Source organism: Acomys minous, assembly GCF_964271855.1.
Source record: "Acomys minous genome assembly, chromosome: 6".
Taxonomy (NCBI): domain Eukaryota; kingdom Metazoa; phylum Chordata; class Mammalia; order Rodentia; family Muridae; genus Acomys; species Acomys minous.
Window position 1 is genome coordinate 57960003 of NC_140487.1, and position 23192 is coordinate 57983194.

General features: G+C 45.9%; 1 protein-coding gene across 2 annotated transcripts in view; it reads left to right on the forward strand.

Annotated features, from left to right (window-relative positions):
• Positions 1-23192, forward strand: part of OSBPL3 (oxysterol binding protein like 3) — a 184615-nt gene that overhangs the window by 21286 nt on the left and 140137 nt on the right. The window contains exon 2 of one of the 2 annotated variants that reach the window (XM_084787333.1): positions 8275-8366. The exons of the other annotated variant lie outside the window; for it this stretch is intronic. The gene's annotated coding sequence lies outside the window, so the exon portion shown is untranslated. The remainder of the gene's footprint in view (positions 1-8274; positions 8367-23192) is intronic. 2 annotated transcript variants of the gene reach the window in all.

Genomic DNA, 23192 nt, shown 5'->3' on the forward strand with positions numbered 1-23192 from the left:
GGAATACTGAATGTCCTTTTGCTGTTCTGGGGGTCCCAGTCAGGTTTTCATATTATGTTAAATTGTTGCGCCTCCCAGGCTCCTCTCTGCTGAGACAGTTTCTCTTTGGTCTTCAGTGTGATTTGTGATGCTTTAACTGAAAACCTTACGTCATTTATTTTGTTTATTTTATCTGTACTGGTGTTTGCGTATATGTCTTTGTACCATGTGAGTGATGGGTGCGGTGAAGGCCAAAAAGAGGACATTGAGTCCCATGGAGGGTTGTGAGCCTCCACGTGGGTACTGGGAATTGAGTCTGGACCCTCTGGAAGAGCAGCCAGTGCTGAGATATATGACTCTAGCTGAGGATAGCTTATATATATCCAAGGAGATGGCTCATTTCTGCAAGTGCTTGCTGTGCCGAAGTGAGGACATGTATTTGGATGCCAGGATCCCATGTAAAGCTGCATGCAGTGGCACGTGCCTGTTGTCTCAGAGCTTTGGAGAAGAGACAAGCAGCTCCCTGGGGCTCACTGGCCACCCAGCCTGGCTGAATCCTTGAGCTTTATGTTAAGAGAGATTCCCTATCTCAAAAAATAAGGCAGAATGCCGGGCGGTGGTGGTGCACGCCTTTAATCCCAGCACTCAGGAGGCAGAGGCAGGCGGATCGCTGTGAGTTTGGGGCGAGCCTGGTCTACAAAGTGAGTCCAGGGTAGCCAAGGCTACACATATAAACCCTGTCTCAAAAAACCAACCAACCAAAACAAAATAAAACCAAAACCAAAACAACAACAACAACAACAACAACAAAAATCTGTTTTTGACTCCTGACCTCTACACAAAAGTGCAGAAACTGGGGCTGGAGAGATGGCTCAGAGGTTAAGAGCAATGGCTGCTCTTCCAGAGGTCCTGAGTTCAATTCCCAGCAACCACATAGTGGCTCATAACCATCTATAATGAGATCTGGTTCCCTCTTCTGGTGTGCAGTTGTACATGCAGACACAATACTGAATAAATAAATAAATAAATAAATAAATAAATAGTTTTTAGAAAGCGCAGAAACATATGTGTGGAGCACACACAGAGATTAGCTTGTTGATAAAGAGAATTCTATCCCTGTACAGTTTAGGATACCCAGGATCAAGGAGCTGACATATGGTATGGCTTCTTGCTGCACCCTCGTGTGGTGGAAGGGCAAGCATTTGCCTCTGATGTAAGCCCACCATGTGACCTTCCTTACTGGTACTCTTCCTGGCACTACAAGATGTTCCAGGCTCAGAATGCACACCCTCTGTCTCTGCCCTAGAATCACGCAGCTGTAAAGTTGGTCCTGGTTCATTAAGACATCACCGCTCACTACCTGGAGCCTGACCACAGTGACAATCACTGATCTGTTTGTCCCCATCCCCATGATAAAGAGAAGGAAGCTGGACCACTGAGAGAAGAGGCAGCTCTCAGGTAGCTAGGACTCCATCCTTGACCCTTCCTGTAACAGTGTACGGGCCTGCTGTTCCCGTTGAGGACCAGGTTGAGCATAGCACCACCCCACTCAGCCAATCAGATGTGAACGGATGGATGCCCCTGCATGTGGCCAGGGCAGGGTCAGCAGAGACAGAGAGAAGTGCAGGCATGTTCTCTGTGGAGGCAGCTGAGGCAGATGTGTGCTATCCCGCCTGAAGAGGATCTTCAGATGTGAACACTGTTGCTAATACTCTGGGACTCTGATTACCGATGCAGCAGGCTTGCCTATGTGACTGGCCTGGCTTCGGTGGTGGTGGGATGGACCAAAAAAGTGCTTTAGATTCAGTGTATATGTGTGAGCTCATCTCCTTTCCACCAAAGATGGTGAATTCAGGAAAAGTGAATGCAGGCAGTAAACACTTCTGACTTCCCCAGTGAGCAGCCACCAGTGAGCAGCCACCAGTGAGCAGCCACCAGTAAACAGCCACTAGTGAGCAGCCACCAGTGCTGAACTGAGCAGGTGGACTTCCAGCATTCCAAAACCTGAAGCAACTTGGTAATAGGATCAAGTGTAGACAATCATTTATAGCAAGGACATTTTTGCCTTTTTATATTTTAAGTTAAATTAAATTTTATGTGCGTGTCTGTATGTCTGTGTACTACTGAAGTGTCAGGCAGAGGTCAGGAGAAGGTTGTCAGATCCCCTGGAGTTACGCATGGTTGTGAGCTGGCACGTAGATGCTTGGACTTGTACCCTGGTCCACTGGGAGAGCAGTCAGTGCTCTTAACCTATGAACCATTTTTTTTTTTCAGTTTGAATGAGGAAATAATATAGCTACAGAGAAGCCCCTCAGATTCAGAGGCTGACATGAGACATGCTTATTGGCTACTGATTTTTCAGAGTGTACCATTTCAAAAGACTTCTGCTTATTTGATTTATGTTTATCATTGGGCTATCTGGCCACGGAATTAATCCTTTAAAAGTTTTGAAAGGAACGAGGAAGCAATAATGTTTGTTTGCAAATGACAGAAACTCATTTAGTATCAGAACAATTAAAAAAAAAGTTTTGGTTTACTTTGCTAAAAAATTCACAGTTGGAACACTCAGGAGGCAGAGGCAGGCAGATCTCCGAGTCTACAGAGCGAGTTCCAGGAAGGCCAGGGCTGCCCAGAGAAACCAAGTCTCAAAACAAAAACGAAAACAAATTAGTTCATTAATAATTCACAGTAGGGTTAGCTTCAGTAGAGAAGGCACTCAGTGCCTGAGGCACGCTGTCCTGTTCCTTGCCGCAGACCGTCTATTTTCATCTGGGCGTGTCTCTGGCAGGGCTTCTCCTCCTAAGTGCCTCTTAGCATCTACACAGGGAGCAACAATTGCTTCCGTAGATGTTTGTGGCCTGTTGATTGTTGCCTGGGTCATGGACCTAATCAAAAACACACACTGGCACCAGGATTATCAGGGAAGTCACTGGTGAGGCAAGGGCCATGTGTGTGCTATGGGAAGATTGAGGCAGTAGTATTAAAAGGGGGAGTTAGCAGGTCATTTCTGATGGATTTTTGGCTGTGCATAGGACAGATAATTTGGTATTGAGAAAAGGAATGTAGCCTTGACTCCTCCTTTTTCCTTCCATAACATGGTTAGTACAGATTATTGGATTAAAAACTTAACACGAACCAGGTGTGGTGGCGCACGCATTTAATCCCAGCCCTCGGGAGGCAGAGGCACTCGGATCGATGTGAGTTTGAGGCCAGCCTGGTCTACAGAGTGAGTCCAGGACAGCCAAGGCTACACAGAGAAACCTTGTCTCGAAAAACAGAACAAAACAAAACCCCAAACCAAACAAACAAATCAAAACCTTACACGAACCAATAATTATTAGTTCAGTATTTTAAAATGATTGTAAGGTTTGACTTTTTCAATACTTTGCTTTTCCTTGTTGTGACTTGGCTTCTGCAGATTTCATTGTCTCTTGGTGACAGAGACAAGGTGACACCAGGGGCGTATCTAAAATATTGTCTGTATCTTCTTTCCTCCCTCTAGAACTACACCTACTTGGGGACACATCCATGCAAAACCAGTTTGGCCCATTGACTCATCTCTGTGGATTCCAGTTAGTCCCAGGCTGGCCATCTCCTTCCACAGCAGGAAGTGGAGGGCCACCTCCTCTTGGTGGCTGCCTGGATGCACGTGCCTTGTTCATTTCCTCCCTCCTGAGTACCCAGGAAATCAAATTCAAAATGAATTAACACCTAGTTCAGAAGAGATAAGCCTTCAGGTCTGTTCATGGCCTCAGAGCACCCAATATTTCTATGTAAAAAAAAAAAATCTGTTCTATCATTGTGCATTGATTTTTGTATTGTCCAATTTCTCTGCTTATTTTAAGCCCTGCTGGCCTGGCTCATAGTTTCATGTCTTCTTGTTTTGTTTTCTTTCTTTCTCTTTTTCTTTCTTTCTTTCTTATCTTCAAAATAATCATTTCTGGGCTGTGGTCAAGATTCACAGAAACCCCTTTGATTAAATTTCTCATTCATATATACAACACCCATGCCTTTGTATTTCGAGACTATTTTTAGAAAGCTAATGAGGCGGAAGGATTTGTGTTTCCTTTCCCTTAGTGTCCCTCTGTTCAGACACCTGCGCTTGCCAATAATTACCACTCCCGTGGCACACATCCTTGCCTTCTGTCTGTTTCTCAGTACTTTGAAATAATATTGGGGGAACATCTGGGTGCAGAGGCATATATCTGCACTGGAAAAAAAAAACAGTTGTTTTTTTTTCTGGTAGCTCAAGAGAAGATGCTTCTAAAGAGTAAAAGCTATTTTTGTACCATTTTAAGGCTGTTATTTTTTTCATCTTTTTCCAGCACCCTTACCTAGTCTCAATAGCCCACCTCCTTTGGTCCTCTTGCTCCTTTGCTTTCTTTTCCTTTTTCTTTTCTTTTTTTCTTTCTTTTTTGGTTTTTCAAGGCAGAGTTTCTCTCTGTAGCCTTGGCTGTCCTGGAACTCACTCTGTAGACCAGGCTAGCCTCAAACTCAGAGATCTGCCAGCCTCTGCCTCCCGAGTGCTGGGATTAAAGGTGTGCACCACCACTGCCACTGCCACCACCACCATCAGCCTGGTCATCTTGTTTCTTAGTAAAAAAAAATTTTTTTTGAATGCCATTTGTCACTCCTGCTGTTTTTCAGAAATATAGAATCACTTTGCATGACATCCCTTGACAGCAGTCATTTCTTGGTCAAACCAGTGTAAGTCAATTGGGTTTTTCAAGTGGGCGGCAGTCACCACAGCATTTTAAAAATATTTATTCATGAAAGGCATTTCAAAGAGAACACACTCTGTTTTCTAGAGAGTTAGCCTCATTTCCCTTATCTTAGGTAGAATTTAGGAACTGGAACATCCATGCAGAAAAGTAGGAAAATCTTACTGCATACATAGCTTATTGAGCTTTCATAAACCAGAAGCATCTCTGTGACTAGTATTCAGATTGAGAAACAATATCCCCAACGCCTCGGAAGCCTCACTCCCTGTCCCAGCGCTGCGATGCCATCACATCAGCTTTGCTTGGTTTTTGCAACAGGAATGTAACTTGGATCAGTTGTAGACTACTCTGGTCTGGAAGACTTACTCCTGAATCATTATGTCATTGTTGTTTGCTCTGCCTGGGTGCAGTTGGAACACTCTTGTCTGATTACGTGAAGATCTGTTCATTCTACAACTCATAAATGTAGGGTCTCCCCCTGGGGTGCCGTTGCTGATTGGAGTTGCTGTGAGAGTTCCTGCTCATCGCTTTGTTGACCGCACAGTGCATGCCTAGACAGAGGGTTGTTAGCCACAGGTTCGCATTCGCTGCGCTAGTCGGGGTTGACAGGTGGTTGGGTTGACACACATTTCCTCCAGTAGCACACCAGGCGTCGGTGATTGCTACCGTCTGGTCCGCCTGTTTTCTTTTGAGTCTAGTCGATATTTAATGATAATCTTGTTATTTCTAAGCTGTGTGGCCTTGCTTTAGTAAAGAGGTTGGCGATCTTTTTGTAGAATTACCAGGTCTTAGGAGAGTGGTTTAAAGACTATCTTGATCTCAGTTAACGCCTTTCAGCCTTTTAAGTCACAGCCAACACGAGGACACCAAACTTATAGGTAAGCTTTGTCAGTATTTATGAAGTTGTGGTATGTACTTCTAGGCTAACAGGTCTCTAGATCTTTATCTTATTTTTCTCATCACCAGATCTATAGTGTTGTTTGAGCCATTTAAGAGCACACATGAGGGCTGGAGAGATGGCTCCGTGATTAAGAGCACTTACCGTTCTTCCACGGCATCTGGGATCCGTTGCTAGCACCTATTTCAGGTGGACCCCAAATGCCTGCCAACTCCAGCCTCAGGGGTCTGACATCCTCTTTTGGCTTCCTCATGTACCCCCACATATGCGTGCATGCACACAACCAACACAAAACAAATATTAAGAAAAGAACATATATATATATATATATATAATTGTAAATTTATTCTTTTTTACAAATCATCCGAGAATACAGGCCACAGTGGAGGGGGCAAAGGTGAAGGAAACAGCCTGATCGGCTAGAAGCTCAGATGAGTATGTTGAGGATGCTGTGATAAAGCCCTGGAGATATGCCCTGGGCCCCTGAGGAAGGGAGGATACAGGAGCGACTCATAGCCCCGACATGCCTTTCCACCTGATTGTCAAGCAGTCTTCCGTAAACGGAAGTGGGGAGGGAAGGATGTTTCCCTCAAAGTCTTATCTATTCAGGGCAGTATGTAGGGGAATCTAGAAGAAGAAAGGGGCACAGTGCGGTGTGGATTTTCTTTAAGAGGTATATTTATTTGCCGTTATTGTGGTTGTGTTGGATGTATGTCGGTCAGAGGAAAGCTTTGTGGGGTCTGCTCTCCTTCCACCGTGGTCTGGGTATCTGGGATGAACTCAATCTCAACAGCCTCAGTTTTGTTTATATTTAAAGAGACACTATTTTCTTCTTGTGTATACATATGTGTGGTATTGTGTGTGTGTGTGTGTGTGGGCGCGCGTGCTCGCGCCAGAAATCAGCATATTTTCCTCAATCACCGCCCCCCACTTTATTTATTGACGCAAGGTCTCTCACCTGAACCCAGAGCTCACTGTCTAGTCTAACTAACCAGCTGCCATGGGGGACCCCTGTCTTTACCTCTGTGGTTACAAGCAGGCCACCGTGCTCGTCTGGCATTTGTGGGGGTGCTGGGATCTGAACTCAGATCCTCATACTTGCATGGCAACGCCCTTACTCACTGAGCCATTTACGTAACCCCGAGAAACTAATTATGGCATTTCCTTTTTGAGATTATCATATAATTACATCATTTCTCCCCTCTCTTTCCTCCCTCCAAATCCTCACCTCCCCCCGTTCTGACTCCTTTTCAGATTCATGGCTTCTTTCTTCATTGGTTATTTCTACACACATAAATACAACCTGTCCAGTCTGTATAACTAAAGAAATAGAATTAAAACCGATTAAAAAAAAATCTCGTTAGAAGAAGCAATTGAGATAGATACGCAGAGATACAGTTTTCCCGCTCTCCCATTGGCTGAGAGTTGGCCTCCACTCTGATAAAAGTATGGAGCCGCAGCCTGCATCAGGCTGGGAGTAGCTCACACGCTTCAAGCCGCTCTGGAGGATAATCTGGAAATCTTTCTCTGAGTTGAAGCTGTGCGTCCTTCTGACTCTTGTGCAAATGCACCTCACACCTGTGCTTGACACCAGCAAAAGGCTGTGATAGTAGAGGCAGCAAAGAGCTACACGTGGGAGAACAGGAAGGAAGTAGTCCGTTCCTGTAATGCTTCCCATACAGCTCGTAATTGCTTGAGACAGTTTCCTGTCCCATCCATATCTTAATGGTTCAATCCTAAGAGCATATTGAACAGGGCATTGAGTAGTACCATTTGTTTATAAATTAGAGGAAATTAATTCAATATAAAATTATATGAATATATAATATTCTTATGTATTAATTATATAAAATATATTAAATATAAATAATATAAATTTATATAAGTATAAAGAAAGTAGAGATGACATTGGTTATATTTATTTCTTCCTGGGAGAGACAAGGCTGGAGGACAGCATTGTAGAGTTTTGAAACATGAGATTGTGATGCGCGTGTGTACACACACACACACACACACACACACACACACACACACACACACACACACGAAGGAACGAGATTGCAGTGGACTTTGAGTGACAGTCAAGCCATTAAATGGTTAGAGTTGACAGCATCACTAGAGCACGTTCTGTCTCTTGATCCTCCCACAAGAGTCTGATGAAGCAACAGTTTTTGCTGCTTTTCCAGTAAGGAGCTTGGACCCAGCTTTTAAAACAATTTGCATGAAATCATTAGTGGCTGATATTATAATTGAGAACATTAAGTGGATTGTTCAGGAAATAACTTCATCTGCCTTGTACAGATTAAAGTATCAAGGGCAAAACTCTCAAGCACTTTTTGATGAAATGGACTCATGCCATCTGATGTAACGGAGGGCTGAAGGGTTAGTAGGGGTTTTTCCCTGGTTCGATGGCTGCTCACCTTATTATTGGCACAGCCTACTCTCAGCTCATCAGCTCACATAAGGGCGTGTTTTCACACTTATTAGCACTGAGCATCGAATTTGGAATTCATTAAGAAGTGGTTAAAGGCGAGACAATTTTCTGTTTAATGTAGCATGTAAGGTTTAGCAGGGAGTCTGCTTAGAACTGTAACTTTTATTGATAGGGGAGGGGACAGTTGGGTTTCTTTGCCAGACCTTAGAGTGGTGGCAACTTGTTTTTCATTTTTCTTTCAGGTCTGCTCTGTTTCAGCAAAGACCAAGAGAAAAGATTAATGCAACGTCGATAATCCTGCCCCTTCCCTTTCAGAAGCACTGAGTTTATTCAGGTATAGTCCCTGGAACTTTCTAGAATGCTCTAATGGCAGTTCTACTCATTTGGTATTTGACCTTGACAGTACTAGCTAAAGCCGATAGAATGTAATTTATTCTAATTATGGTAATGAGCAGCCAGAACTAGGGGGCGGGGCGGGGGTGGAGGTGGGGAGGGAGGTGCTCAGGAGCTCATCACTTTCCCCTGGTGGAAACGGTCATGAACCAATACTGGAAAAGTAAGAGACCAAAAAGAGCCTCTTCTAAAAGGGATTTCAATTAGAGGAACTGGAAGAACGGGGGGGGGGGGGGGGGGGGAGGATGGGGGTCTTGTTTTCCTTATAAAGAAACAAAGCAGTGTATCAGCAGAAGAGAATGCATAGTTCCTTCAAGGCAACTATGTAAGTAGTGTGAAGGCAGGTGCTAAGGTCAGAACTGCAGAAAAGCTCACATTTCAGGGACTGGTAAAGTGTCCGTCCGTTTTAGGTCTAACAGTGAGACTTGCTTTATAAACTGCTGGCTTGTCTTGGGCTTGCACGCCCGTGCCTTCCTGCGGCCTTGCAGTTGTAAGATGAGAAACAAGCAGATGCTACACTGCTACACTTCTATCCTTCAGTGTTCGTTCTTTCTTTCTTTTTTCCTTTTTGATTTTTTGAGACAGGGTTTCTCTGTGTAGTCTTAGCTGTCCTGGACTCGCTTTGTAGACCAGGCTGGCCTCGAACACACAGTGTTTCCGCCTGCCTCTGCCTCCCGAGTGCTGAGATCAAAGGTGTGCGCCACCATGTCTGGCTATCCTTCAGTTTTCATGACCTCATCAGACAAGCAGGTGTGGAATAAAGTCAGGGTGGGGGAAAAACAATGAAGGATTGATTATATTTTTAAAACGTAAATGTGTTCTAGTCTGGCTGACTTGATGGTTTAGTGAATAAAAAAGTCTTATCTGCTATATGTTGCCCAAACATGGCTGCACCTGCAAAGAACAGAAAAAGACTGGCTGGCGGGGGTGGGGTTCGGCATGGCCAGTGATCATCGGTGCAGGTTTGACAGTGCTTTTCTTCCTGGCAGAGTTTCCCTAAGCCTTGAGACCCAGTGCGGGGGCACTGCAAAGTGGGTCCCAGGGTGTCATCCCGACTTCACATCCAGATGTTAACTGTGGTTTACTCTTGTCTTGGTGAGATTGGGGGGCAGGGGCGTTTACAATGTTGTTTTTGTGGGAGCTGCTCCTGTTCTTCATAGAAATGGACGTATTAGTGATCTGGAATGTGAAGTGGGAACTAATACTCTGACGGTTTGCAGATGGTGAGACCAGTTGGTAAGCTGGAGGCAGTTGGGGGAAATAGCCTGACGTCATAGCTACAAGTGCAGGGGTTTCTCAGTAGGGTCAAGAACTAGTTTGAGAGAAACTGCCCAGCAGCGGACACACTAAATGAGCGTGTGGTTGCATGTTTAAAGAGGAACATCCATCCTTCAGATATTTGCTGTATGCCTATGGATTCAGTAACCTGTCCCTTGGAGGTCCTAGGAATGTACCAGGAGTGTGTGACCTTCACATTAGAAACAAGTAGTTACTTGTGTCAGGTCTAATAAATGCTGTGAAAGACGTTAGGAAGAGATGAGAACCTTTGGGGCGTTGGCATTCATACTTCGGATGGTCAACAGCCTCTCTGCTAAGCGCTGTTGAAGCAGAGATCTACAGAGGTCTCAGAAATGTCTGCTTATCCTGTAGAGGAAATAAAAAAGCAAAGGCCCAAGGCCACTCCAGAGCCAGGGAGAGTGGCCGTAACAGGGCTATAAGGGCAGAAGCTGTGTCTGTCGCGCAGATGAACGCTGTGTCCCCAGTACAGCATCCCAGGACTTGGTATATTTTTGTTGATGAAATACAGGGATCACCAAGTGACACAGGAGCAGCAGCATTCACTCTCAATCATGAGAAAATCTGAGGTTTTTTGCCTTAAGTGATGATCATCAGCTGGTAAATTTGCTACAGGCTTTAAGAGTTGTAACAATGTATTAATTAAAAATAACTTACTGGAAGCCTCCTATGTGCCAGGTATTGCTAAATGCTGGCAGTGTATGCACAGTCCACACCGCCTGAGTTGTCCTGAGGCTTTCTGTGTGTAAGACACATTACAGAGCTTTAGGTCACTTTTCCTTACCGATTGCATGGCCACCCCCTCCTCCTTCTCCTCAGATCCGTCCCTTAGCCATCGTAGCAAGGACTCTTAGTGAGGCCCATTTGCCAGAGCTCATGTGGTGCTTCTTATATTCTTGCCAAAGACCCTTCAAAGTGTCTTTCACCCTTATAAGTCTTTTTTTTTTTAAATTATTAATTTAGAGGCAGAGACTCACTGTGTATCCCTGCTAGCTTAGAACTTTCTATGTAGACCAGGCTGGCCTTGAACTTATAAGTGCTGGAATCAAGTGTTAGGCTACCGTGCCTGACTCTGCCTTTCCAAATTTTAGAAACATGGTTTGATCATTATATTCCTGCTAAGATTTTCCTGTTTTGAAATACAAAATGACCTCCACCTCCTCCTCTTCTTTTTTAATGTGCACGGGTGTTTTGCCTACATGTATGTCTATACACGTATGTGTGCCTGGTGCCTGCCAAGGCCAAAAGAAGATGTCAGGTCCCTTGGAACTGGAGTTACAGGTGGTCATGAGGTGCCGTGTGGGCGCTGGGAATCAAGTCTGGGCTCTTACAGGGCCTTCTTGCTGTATCATAACGTTGCAGAAAGCTTCGCATAGCCGGTCAGGGAAGGCACAGATGCTCTGTTCTCTTTTCTAATTAACCCTTATTACTGCCTCGCTACCCAGTTAGTTCCCTTGCAGTAGCTTGCCTTCAGAGAGCAGGAACATGGATTTCTGCATTGTTAAAGTTCCAGAGTCTTAGGCTTTGTCTCTTCGTACTGAGCCATTAGATAGGCCTCAAGTCATTGATTCTCAGCTTTCCTAATGCTGTGACCCTTTAATACAGTCCCTCGTGTTGTGGTGGCCCCAACTATAACGTTATTTTTGTCGCTGCTTTATAACTGATTTTGCTATGGGTTTTTGAATCATAATGTAAATCTCTGTATTGTTCTCTGGTCTAGGGATGACCCCTGTGAAAGAGTGGTTTGATTCCGGGGTGTCGCAATCCACAGGCTGAGAAGTAGTGCTTTAAGTTGCTGTTGTTGATGTTTTTGTTTTCTTTTTTTGTTTTGTTTTGTTTTGTTTGGTAGGAGGTAGGGCGTGGAGATGTGCAGGAATACACTATTCCTGTGTCTGCTGCTATGACAAAAGTGACCAAGGAAACTCTAAGAAGGGTTCGATTGGGCTATGGTTCCTCAGAGTGAGTATTCACCATGGCCAGGAAGCATGAGAGCAAGGGGTAGGCACGGGGCAGGAGCAGCGAGCTGAGAGAACCCATCTTCTTACTGCAAACATGAAGCCGAGCGAGCATACGGGAAGGCGGTGAACTCTCAGGAGCCCACCTCCCACGATGCACCCTGCAGCCTCTAGATGTCTCCCAGAAGTGCTGCCAGCTGGGCACAAGTGTTCAAACGCCTGGACCTGTGGGGAGGAGTTCTCTTTTGAACCACTACAGTTCTTTGCTTATCACTGGGACAAAATGGGCGCCAGAAGCAACTCAGGGGAGGAAGGATTCGTTCTTGGATTCAGAGGGAATTCCTCATGGAGAGGCAGGCGTGGTGGTGGGAGGGTGCCTCGGTGGCTGGCTTACGTCTGTGTAACCAAGAATCAGAGAGTTCCAGGTTAAGTCAGAAGCATGCAGAGCCTTCATAGTCTCCTCCCCTAACCCCTTAGCGGCTTACGTTACCACGGCTCAGACGATCCCTGGCTTTGTTGGAGACCAACTGCTCAAGCTCTGACCCTGTTGGGGCGCGTTTCATATTCAATCCACACCCCCCCCCTCGGGCTGGTTGGTTTGTTTTCATTGCTGAGCCATTCGAGCGGCTGGCCAACTGTACTGAGCTCATAGAGTGGGAGCAGAGAGCTCTTGCTTGTCACATACTTTCTCGGCAGCCGATGTGCCCAGGCTAAGTGTGCATCTCCAGGAGATTGTTTCTGTACATTCAAGGCATGCAAATGGCATACGAGTAGCCATGAAGCTTTTAGAGCTATTTTGGTCTGATGACTTTATCATGGGACTCGATGTCCTTATAGAGAAAGGATTAAAAGGTGAGTGACTTTTGATGAAGAGAATAATAACTTTGAGTCTACAGATATTTTGAGTAATAATGATGATGATGATGATGATGATGATGATAAGCCTGTGAGGTTGGATGGACAGATTGTTCATCAATGCAGTACAAGGGCTCTGGGGCTCTGGGGCTCTGGTGTGTCCTTCACCTGAGTTATTGTAAATTTGAACATTGTTGTTAGTTGGTTTCCTGTGAAATCTGTACTTTTTGGATGAAGCAGAGTACAATAAATACCTTGAAAGTGGAAGGAAGATGTTTTACAGAGGGACACTTCCTGTACCTGCCTTGAGACTTCCTGTTCCATTCTCACATGCCTTTTCTGAGTGTGTTACACATCTGAGAAAGCCTCCCCCCACCCCCCCGCCCCCGATAAGTTTGATCCCCCCCCCCCTGCCTCTCACATTGATCAGCACGAAGATTATTTTCTCCATGAGTTGTTTTGCCTCCAGCCTGGACACATGCTGTGCCCCAGGTCATGCCACGGAATATTTAAAGGAGCGTCAGATGGCAATGGCCATTTTTCAAAATGGAGTTCTCATTGGCTTGGTCTGAAGTGACTCAGTGTTTCCTTTTATTCGCCCATCCATGTATCTTTGCGTTTGCTCATGTAGCCTTTATTGAGGATTTGCACTGTGTTAGGGACCTGAAATAGATAGGGTATATACACCTTCAGCTTCTGCTTAAAGGGAGCTTGCAGGAGTACTGACACAGCTCAGTGACAGAGTGCATAGCATATGCCCAGGCCTGGGGTCAGCCCCTAGCACCCTCCCACCAAATACATTCCTTGGCACTGAGCTGCTGAGAATCTATTTGGTTTTTATACTGAAAGGGGTAACAAATGCTTGCTTAGGAAATTGCTACTTAAGAGGAATATTAGAAGTTTGGCCGTCATTCAGCAGACACTCAGTGCTATAATAGAGGCCATTTAAACTCAACTTCAAAGCAACATTTCCCCGCAGAGATGGAAATAAGAACTGGCTGGTGTCATTTTCCTGTAAAGAAGTCTGAGCAAGAGTCATTTGGTTTGGAGAGATGGGGGCAACTCTCCAGGAGAGCTGCAACGGTTGTGTCTTAGGAATGCAGTCACATGGAGGGAAGGGGGTGTACTACAGGCATGCGGAGTCTAGAAAGGCCAGAGTGATTTAGGCACCTTGGGGAAGAGGGTGAAAGAGAGGTTGGTGTGTTCTTGTTTACACTTCCATCTAAAGGCTGCGTATTGTCCAGGCCCTGGAACCCAGATGTGCGCTAATGGCCGACTCATCCTGTGGATGCCACGCCCAGAGTTGAGAGCGCTGTAGGATTGTTCCATGAGTTGCATTGCACTGGGAGACCTAATTTGAGCACTTTACATTCTGGGGTGGCTCATAGAAGAACAGCCGAGCATCCACTTTCAGCTTATAGCTCAGTGATACTAAGAACGATTAGTGCGGCCATGAGAGCTTACGTCATACTGTCCGATGTTGCCCGTGTTCTGTGCTGAGTGTCCAAGACTTGATAAAAAGCTATGGTGCTTAGAGGCCACACGACACTGGCTGTATCTTGAGCCTCATGGACTTCATTCAACTTCCCCATCCTTAGTCCATTACTATCCTTGCCGAATAGAGCTGTGTGTGTGTGTGACTCCACTGTCTGAGTGTCTCAAGTGTCTCTCCAAGACATTACTTCTCTCTCACCTCCTTGTTCAAAGCTTGAACAAGTAGCCCAGGGAAGGGCCCTCCACATTCTGTCCTATCTTTTCTTTTCATTGTTTGGTGATACAGTCCACTTGATAGCACCCAAAAGAAGTGTCGCCATCAATGGCTCCAAAGCTCCCTCCATTCTCATCAGTAAACTGAGACTCCTTGTGCTTAGAGGAAAGAGGAAAGCCCTAGCGATCTCTGGGCTTCAGTGTGCATCAGCTGGAGCCAAATGTGCTGTGGGCGTCCCACCTGATTCTAGAGACTGCATGGCAGGCCTGCGTCTAACGTGCCTGTCCCTGCTTAGTTTTTTGTTTGTGTAGGCCAAAATTAATAGGAAAATTCTCTTGCCAGCCATGAGCATTGCTCCTACAGGCACCCCCCCCCCCGCACCTATGGTGCCTTTTTAAAATCAGTTTTTGCCTGGAAGAAAGGTAAAGAATATTTTCTTTCTGAGCTCAATACTTCTGGGGGGCGGGGCGGGGATGGGGTGGGTGAGGGAGAGCATCCATGTGCTCTTAGCAGTGACCACTAACTCTGGCTTTGGTGTACCACACTTCTTCCCAGGTTTCCTGATGCTTTTGTGTTTTATGCTGCAGTCATAGTAGAGAACTTACATGTGTGTGTTTGACATGTGCGACTTGTGCTTCATCTTCACTGTCCACACTCGAGATAACCAGAAGGGATATAAGAAGTTCGATGTAAATTCTTTATTCATAACTTTACTCATAACTTTGTCTTTATGTTTGTTCAGAAAATTGGGAAGGAAGCCACCTGAGCGTGGATTTATACTAGGCCACTGGAAAGGATGTTCACAGAAGGTTTTTACTTCTTTCCATAGGCCCAGTTGTCTTTGCCTCTGTCTTCCACACGTTCTACCTCCTGTGGCCACAAGCATTGGGAATTGGCAATAAACGAGGTTTTTGTAAATATTTTTAAAATTGGGTTTTAGAGACCCCAATGCCCTCTTCTGGCCCCCGTGGGCACTCACATGCACACAAATGATAAAATCTTTAACTTGGGCTTTCATAGGGAGAGGTTGTTGGCTTGACTATTAACTGAGCAGATGGTAATTGTGGGGGTGGGTGCATCCGCTTTATTAACAATGTTCTAAGAGGGCTGGGGCTGTAGCTCAGGGCCACACACATCTTTGCTGTATGCCAGGCCCTGGGCTTGCTGCCCCAAACATAGACGTTTAAGGCTTAGCTTACCATAGAGCCCAGATTATTTTCAACTCAGGCTCCTTTGATTCTGTGACTTGACTCCTGGCTGTCACATAGACTTCAGGTTGTGCTTTGTGGTGACAGTTGCAGAGTCTGTGACCTTGCTAAGCCCAGCCGAGCACACTTGTTTTTTTTTTTTTTAAGATTTATTTATTATATATGCAGTGCTCTGCCTGCATGTACAACTGCACACCATAAGAGGGCATCAGATCACATTACAGATGGTTGTGAGCCACCATGTGGTAGCTGGGAATTGAACTCAGGACCTCTGGAAGTCCAGACAGTGCGCTTAACTGCTGAGCCATGTCTCCAGCCCAAGCACACCTGTTGTTAACTGCCTGCTCTGTGTCCCAGTGTCCGTATCATTGTCAGCCAAGGAATTTACTGTGTTTTCTTGTTCTTTCCTGGTAAAGAAATGAGGTGTGACAAAGTTATTACCTGTTTCCTTAGGAACTTTTATGCTGGCACTCTGTTCTGTTACAGAGTAAATGGTTTTTCTGGTCTGGTGTTGAAAGCTAATAATTTACAATAACATTTCTGTGGAAAATAGATCTCAAATTCCAGGCAGTTGATTTGCTAGCATACCTTTGACTCATAGGGCATTGCTTGTTAAATAGTTGATCAAGGCTGGGCCTTTGTTTTGGTTCCCTCAAGTTTGCCAGAGTTTGGTTTCATCAAAGCAGAGCCCAAAGCAAGCATTTGAGTGCAGGTAGTTTTGTTTTATTATTTTTGTTTTTCATTTTTTTAATGAACCTGGGAAGGAGAGCTGAGATCAGGGACAGATAACAGTTGACAGCAGAGTGTATTGTGAAGGTTGATGCTTTGGACTGATTCTGCCCCAGGATTCCTCTCTCTGCCTGATGTGATCTGGACCATTTATTTATCAGCACACCATAGCCCTCAGCTGGGCTGGGCCTTTAACTACTTATGTTCTCACACTTCTGGGCTGTGCTTGCTTTTTACCTGAGTTGGCAACTCTGGTGAGAGCTTTCCGCCGAGGCCATGCTACTTGGATTCCTTCACTATGGCTATGGCTGAAATCAACTGGGCTGATGGGATAAAACAAGAGCTGTCCTGAGTGTGTTCTCACCAGCCCTCATCAGGTTGACTGTGTGCTGCCGTACTGCCAACCGTTTCAGCGAACCAAACCGATGTTTATTAGGAGGCCACCGCTTACATACCACTACAAAGGGAAAATAGACAACCTGATGCAATAGAAATGCTGACTAGCATGCCTGCGTGCCTGTTAATGTTGTGACACACCCTCTAACAGAAATATTAGACTGTAGCCGGGTGTGGTGGCGCACGCCTTTAATCCCAGCACTTGGGAGGTAGAAGCAGGCGGATCACTGTGAGTTCGCTGCCAGCCTGGTCTACAAAGAGAGTCCAGGACAGCAAAGGCTACACTGAGAGACCCTGTCATGAAAAACCAAAAACCAAAACAAAAAAACAAAAAACAAAACAAGAACCCCAAAAGAGAAATATTAGAATGTGACAAAAGCCCATTTAAGAACTTCTGAAACATGGTGTAGGATAGGTGATAGGACACTGTGTGTGTGTGTGTGTGTGTGTGTGTGTGTGTGTGTGTGTGTGTATGTATGCGTGTGTGTCCGTCCTGCCATGGAAAGATACTGGAAATAAATTGTTGTAGCATGGAATGTCTAGCATGATTGCTCTAGTGTGAAGAAACACGAATAAGTTCCAAGTGAGTTCACAGCCGGATTGCTGACCTTAGTATTTACAGGTGAGAAAAGACATGGTGCCCATGAAGCCGAGGAAGAAACAGAGAAGTAAAGGTCGGGAGAAGTCACGGTTTACCAAGCCTGTGAATGAAACATTGACAAATGCATGCAGGTCAGCTCTAAACCTGGTGGCTGCTGTTCACATCCTCCTGTTTCTGTGGACCGGAGCAGCACACAGGCCGTTAGAACAGCTGGCCTCTTTTGACGAGTCACACACACAGCCATGCACTTAGTATATTTCCCCTGCACAGTCCCTCATCTGGCCTCTCAGGGACAGTGCTTTGCTTCTAGCGTCTTCCGGCACCCTTGAGGATTGAGGTGATAGTTCTTAGTGAGACTGTTGTCATCTTTGGAGCAGGTAGACAGACATGCACTCAGTACAGATGGGAAATCAAGATCCTGGGAAGCTATTTGCACAAAGAAAGATGGAGACGACCAACCCCGTAGAAGGGACACTATGTAGTCCCTCGGGGTTGGAAGAGGGGATCACACGTGTGGCCCGGTGCACCATGCCTCTGCTGCTGTGCAGGCCACAGCTTCGAAGGCAGGCATCGTTTTGTCTCTGAGAGGCTCTTCAGTGACTCAGGTACGGTCTTTGAGTTGTTAAGAGGGTCCTTTTATTAGTGATAAAGTAAGTCTGGGGCTCTCATGGTTACCGGGAATCTTTTGCCCTGCCTTCTGAAGTAGAGTGAGTCAGATTTCTTCTCTGCAGAGGTGCAGTCAGTTCCTGTGAAGTAGAGGAAGCCATTGTCCTCTGTTCAGCAAAACTTCAAATATCTGAAAATAGCAACTCTAGCTTTTTTGTGGGGGGAGGAAGGGGGTTATGTTTTTTTTGGGGGGGGGTTATGTTTTGAGACAGGATCTTGCTATGTAGCCCTGGCTGCCCTGGGACTCACTCTGTAGACCAGCTCTCAAACTCATACAGGGATCTACCTGCCTCTAGCTCCCAAGGGCTGGGATTAAAGACACAACACAACAACAAGCAAGACTCCTTTTTTTTATTTTTTATTTTTTCGTGTCAAGGTTCTCAGACAGGAAGGAAAGGGAAAGCCGTGTGTGTCTGCCCTCAGCACCCGGGAAGCTGTGGCTTGTCATCCAGCCTGCTGTCAGCTTCAGCTCTGGGTTTCTCTGCGGGCCGGAGAGTTTGCTGCATGCTACTTGGAGCTTGTTTGTTTTTACTTCCAGTAAAATACTTAGAACTGGGCATTGGATTTTAAAAGACAACTATTCTTACCCTTTGACTTCTGACAGAAACACATACACACATGCACATGTACTCATACACATAGAGACAAATCCATATACACACACATCTTCACATGCACATACGTGCATATGCATACACATATATGTATATACACACATATACACACATTTATACGCATATGCATGTACACATTGTACTCTGTTCATACTACAATCCAGCGTATAGCTTATTTCAGTTTTACAACAGTTTTTTCCCCTTTTGTGTGCATGCCTGTGTGTGTGTGTGTGTGTGTGTGTGTGTGTGTGTGTGTGTACTTGTGTACCCATGGGGGAGAGATGAGGGCATCAGATCCCTGGAGCTGGCACTCCAGGTGGTTGTGAGCTGCCTGGCATGGATGCTGTGACCTGAGCTTTCTCTGCAAGAGCTGCCAGAGCTCTTAACCTCCGAGGCATCTCTTTAGTGTCTGTATCACATATTTCAGTGTTCAGGCTTTAGGCAGAGTTCTGATGTTTACTCAGAAATAGTGGCTCCTGGATCCTTTTGATGCTGTTTGCTTTCTCCCTTCCACAGATAGGTAGGGAAGTCATGTGGTTAGATGCTTACCGCTCTAGTTGGCGGTGTAAACCGGGGGTGGGAGGGGGTGGGGGGGTGGGAGGGGGTGGGGGGGTGGGGGGGTGGGGGGGTGGGGGGGTGGGGCCCTAAAGATGAGATGGACTAAAATCTCATGCCTGCAGGCAACTGTATTCAGAGCATCAACCAAGTTACGCTCCATGGGTTAAGAAGAATCACACGAGTAAGGTGCTCAGTCACAAGGACAGGCCACACGTGGCAAAAAACCATGTCTTTCCATAGAGGCACACGAGTAACAACAGTGGAAGCAAACTTCTGTGTGCTACACCTAGGAGGAGCACAAACACAGACACACACACAGCCCAAGGCCAATTCTGTGTTTCGAAGATACTGAGGTCACAAGATGCTTGTCTTGTTTTCTTGGAGTTTCCTCACAAGCAGTCAGAATTCTCACGTCCTTGGACTGTGTTCTGACAGAGATAAACCAGCATGCTCAAACATGGCTTTAGGAGACATTTCGTGTGAGTTACCGTGACAAGGCAGGCCTGTGAAGCGAGAGCTTGTGACTTTGCGGGGGGAGGGGGGGGAGTGTCCTGGGAGCATCAGGGGCGGCAGAAGGCATCAGTTGGTGTGGTGGTTTGACTGAGTATGGACCCCATAGACTCGTGTAGGAACATTTGGCCATAGGGCATGGCACTTTAGGAGGTGTGGCCTTGTTGGAGGAAGCGTGTCACCATGGGATGGGCTTTGAGGTCATATATGTTCAAGCTATGGCCGGTGTGGCACACAGTCTCCTTCTGCTGCCTATGGGTCATGGTGTAACTCTCGGGTCCTCCAGCAACACATCTGGCTGCACGCTGTGATGCACTTACCATGATGACAATGAACTAGACCTCTGAAACTGTAAGCTAGCCCCGGTTGAACATTTTCCTTTGTAAGAGTTGTCTCTTCACGACAATGAAAGCCTAACTAAGACAGTTGGGGAGGCAGCCCAAGGCCGGTGAGCTTCAAGTACAACTCCACAGACCTGGTGCCCAAATCCTTCTGTGGACCTTTGATTCACCCCGGGATCCACCATTCCGAACTCCATAGTGGTCTCTTTTTCTGTTCTAACATGGTTTTGGAAGGAGGATAGTGAATAGTAACGCCCCACAAGCCACAGCCTTGCTTTTATTTTCTAAATTCCATTTTGTAGAATCACAGAAGCTTCCTGAGGGACTGTGAGGTCTTCAGTCCCGCCACCGTGGGCGTGCTGCCCCTCCTGCCATGACAGCCACGGGGTTGGGCCACCTCCAGCTTGTGTCTGGAGATCCTCAAGGCTTTCTAGGACTCAGTGGTCAGCATCCTGTGGAGTAGGACCATTCCTCTACTGTAGGGACTTAAAGATGTCACAGGGTTGGGGATGTCAGTAGTAGAGCTGTCATTTTCGCCTTGAGAGCAAACCGAAGAGCCCGTTTTGAGGACAGGTGCTTCATGTCCTGGGAAAGGGAAGGAGGGAAGACAGTCTGGGTCTCCAGAAGGCTGGGCATGGAGATGGGAGCCCATTCCTTTCTTGTCTCTTTCACCAACCCACTTGTTGGCAACCCTTGAACCCAGAGCAGGTGTGAGCATTCAAGTCCTGAGCAAGGAGGGGCCCCGTGTACCCTAAGATCCCAGGCAACAGGCAGCCTCCACGGTGGGTCGAAGCCTTTTGTCGTGTAAGAGTCCAAAGTCTGACAACTATTTCCCGATTCTTTTGTTAAAAAAAAAAAATCAATTAGCTAATCTTAGCTAATTTAACTAAAGAAGGTATTTGCAGGGGACAGAGTAGCCTATTTCCTTCATAAGGACTCACAGCTAAAAATTTTACCCAAGCACATACTTATATTAAAACGAATAGAAATTTACCCCTTCACATACTCTGTAGGTATTTTGTTTTATTTTATTTTAATAGCCACGGGAGGTATGCAGGCCAGGAGAAGAACATGTACTAAGCATGTCTAAGCTCTAGGTTTAACCCCCAGCTCCAGAAACAAGGAAACAAACCCCTAAGGCCAGAGCTCCCCTCCCATGAGCAGGTGGGGGCCGTGCACACTCCAGTTGCCTGTGAGTTGGCACAGAGAGCATGCAGGCGTGCTGTACGAGGCTGCGGGCTGTAAAGGGTTCTATGAATTCTGCTCCTGGGACACTAGTTCTGGTGATGGTGGCAGACATGTAGAAATAGAAGTCCACCGAGATAGATTTCCATTTAGGAGAAGCCACACGTAGGCGCGTTAGCTCACAGCCCGGCTGATGCTGAGGTTAACAGCTGTCATCAGGCAGCAGGTTGAGGGGAGCTGTCTCAGACACCCACCTACTTGAGCCTGCAGAGGATGTCAGCCACACCCGGAGAGAGACTACAGTCTCATGAGAAACCCTGACCCGGCAACTGCCCAGCCCAGCTGTTGCCGAATTCTTGATCCTCAAGTTATGTACCAAGTAAAATGGTTGTTTCACCCTATTATGTTTTAAGGCACTTTGCTACTTGGTAACTGGAAGATGTATTATGCTAAGAAATAAAAATATTTAAAATCAGTGGTGTCACACATCTCTCTAAGATATATTTTGTGCTTTGCTTTGTTTTCGAATAGCCTAGATTTTTTTTTTTTTGACTTCTTGTGAACAGTGAACATTTTCTCCCCTTTTCAATACTAGGGATAGAATCCGGGTCTCTTGTATAATAGACACATGCTTGTTACTCGGCTGCGTCTTAGCCCAACAGCAAGCATCCTGCCATGTGGTTAGTATAGTTATCTTTGCAAAGGCTGAGGCAACTTGTAGCAAGACTCGATGCTTTGTGTGTCCTGCATGCACTGCATGTTGTTTCCCTCCCCACTAGCCACCAGGAATCATTTCGCTGTATCTGAACACACCGCTTCAGCGTGTTAAACCACATCTGAAGTCATCATTTTCATAGTCAGGGCCCCCTGGCTCATGCAGGATGCCTCAGCAAGTATCTGGTGAGTGCAGGCTTTCTGTGTGATATTCGTTATTCGAGGTGCCGAGACCGGGCTTCGAGAAAGCAGTGGTTTTTCTCACCCGTATGTCCCCAGTTCTGAGAATAATACTTGATGTTTGCTCAGTCTTTGTCAAATGTAGAAATACAAGATACTGTCTAAGCTGGCCTGAGCACAACTCAGAACAGATTCTGTCCTTCAAAGATTGACTGGAGTGTAGAAAAATCTAGAGACTCTTTTGGGGGAGAATGGGTAAAATTACATGGAGATGTTTCTGTTTCTATTTTTTATTTTTAGATTAACTAATTAACTTGGGGCAGGGTCTTAACATACTACAGCTTAGGCTTAACTCAGTACCTGAGCTCAAACTCACAGTCATCCTCCTGCCTCAGCCTCCCAAGTTTCTGGGATTCCATGTGTGGAGTGCCACTCCCCAGTTTAGATGATGGTGTTTATTCATCCTGGGAGAAAGAAGAGTTGCCAGTGAGGGATTACCGTGGGAGCAGGGCTGGTTCCTGAAATACAGTGTTTTTTCTCCTCCTTTGTTCTTTGTGATAAAGTAACTGAGCCTTAGGCAGACATGACCATTAAATATCCTGGCTGGTCGGTTTGGACTTAACTCAGCTACAAGAAGAAAACCTCATCTTGGAATTTGTCAAGAAAAGGAAATTAGGTCCTGATGCCTTTGGGCCGGACTTATTGCCACTTGTTTTTCGGTTTCTCTGTTTTCTAGAATAGTACACTGAGTTATGCATTTAAGACATCACTGTCCTTCCTCTTCCTGGAAGTGGCCTGAGAAGAAGAAAATAGCTACTCCCCTAACCCAGAAAAACCTCACAAAGGCATGCAAATCAGGAGGCTCAAGCCTGGGAGATGTATATCTAAAAAACCACCAAGTATCTGACAGGTGTCACTTCGAAGAACCATTGTGGGCCATTTGAGAGTGTGATGCCGGAGGGAGTTAGTGTGGCCTGGCCAAAGGCGGGCTATACGGGACAGTCACCTAAAACCAGTGTTGAGGTCTTGCTGCCTATCCATCAAAGTGCAGAAAGTGCAGCTGAACCATACAGTACAGATGTGGGTCCCTACTTATAGAATCCGTAGGCTGATGGAGGGCCCACAGGCACCCACAGACCCCATAGTTAGACTGCTGCAGAGGTGAGCTCCCCTGGCCATGCTCAGATGACCCTCACTGAAAGTTAGAGGAGCGGGTTGCACAGAAAGATACCTCTGATGAAACCAAAGTTA